Here is a 1,732-nt window from a genome sequence, read left to right as displayed (position 1 = left end):
CCGCGCTGTACACGCCGTACGTGCTACGCTATGCCGTACGTGCTACGCTATGCCGTACGAACTTTGCTATGCTGTGCTTTGCCGTATTCTGCCGTACGTGCTATGCTATGCCGTACAAACTATGCTATGCTGTGCTATGCCGTACGCGCTATGCTTTGCTATGCTGTACACGCTTACGACAGCACCATGCAACGCGGAATTTACCGGGGGACTACGGCCCCCTCGCGGGCGACACAGCCCGCGTCTAGTGTCGTTTATTACAGCATAGGTTTAGGGAAACATTATAGTATAATAGTATCGCAGTCTTAGGTTCGATTCCAATACAATACGCGAAATGGATTTCAATGTAAGAATAACCTACATGTGGATATCCTAATAAAGGGCGCCTACCAATAGAGGTGCATGTGAGAATGCAGAGGTCGAAACGTGTGTTTGAATTTTCATCATGACCCTTAAGAATCCCACATTTTTAAGGCTTAAGAATGTAAGCAGCAAAAAGAATTTCCTGAGAATATGACTTAAGAATGAGTGCCATACTTAGCGAACCTATGGTAAGAACGGTTAAAACCGGCCAAAGAGCAGCTAAGTATGCTTTAGGCAAAGAATGAATAAGTTTGCCTAAGAATGTATAAGAACACCCCAAAGAACGAAAAGAATACATAAGACTGCTGGCCCTAAAGAATGCTAAAGAATGGTAAAGAGTGGTTTTATTTCTTAAGAATGAGACTTAAGAACGAGTGCCATACTTAGCAACCCTATGATAAGAATGGTTAAAACCGGCCAAAGAGCAGCTAAGTATGCTTTAACACTAAGTTGGTCTAAGAACGAATAAGAACACCCCAAAGAATGGAAGAGAATACCTAAGACTGCTGGGCCCCAAAGAATGCTAAAGAATTTCAAAGAATGGTTTTAAGATAAACGGATGCCTTACGAACGTTCTTAGAACGTTCTTAGAACGGTGTAAGAACGTTCTAATGGTTATTCAATTTTATCAATTTGGCTGGGCTAAGAACGAGTTAAGAACGTTCTTAACCCCCCTCCGTGTTTGTAGGGCTTCCTTTAAGGGAGAGGTTCACGGCATTCTCGCCGAATACGGCGAGCGCTTGGGTGAAATAACCTCCGCCCTGAAGGATGTGCAAGCGCAGCTTCGGGATTTGTCACCTACGTCGCCGCCTCCGAGTACGTCGGACACTAGGCGTAAGACGATAATTATTGATGGCATCTGCGAGACGCTGGACAGCAATCTGGCCGCGTTTCTTGACGTGGATATGCTGCAGAATTGCGCTTTCCAGGCGCTTCTGCAGCGCCACCTTAATCCCGAAGTACGCTTGGAAGAGGTCAAGCAGCTCTGGGGCGAGGGCATCGCCAAGCAAGCCGGTGGTCCTTCCGGCTCGGCGGCCCCTCCTTCCAAGTCTGCTCGTCCCTCCGAGGTAAATAAGCGTATCCTTGCACCACCTCGTTTTAGTGGAAAGAAGGATTCGCAAATTACTAATACTAAGACATGGTTTGCGCTCCTTATGCAATATTTTGACTTGTCGCAAATGGACCCGCTTGAGCACTTTATGTTTTGGCTTACGGGCAAGGCTCAGGAGTGGGCCGCAGATCTTTTCCTTAAGCACAAGTCCGGCGCGCAACCACTTACCCGCGATTTGTTGCGTGATAAATTCCTGTTACAATATGGGGATGCAAAGCGCGACACCGCGATGGCCGCACGCGATCGTTTGCACGCGCA

Source organism: Volvox carteri, assembly GCF_000143455.1.
Source record: "Volvox carteri f. nagariensis unplaced genomic scaffold VOLCAscaffold_81, whole genome shotgun sequence".
Lineage (NCBI taxonomy): Eukaryota > Viridiplantae > Chlorophyta > Chlorophyceae > Chlamydomonadales > Volvocaceae > Volvox > Volvox carteri.
The sequence above is the reverse complement of the archived record's forward strand: the minus strand, read 5'-3'. Positions refer to the sequence as shown.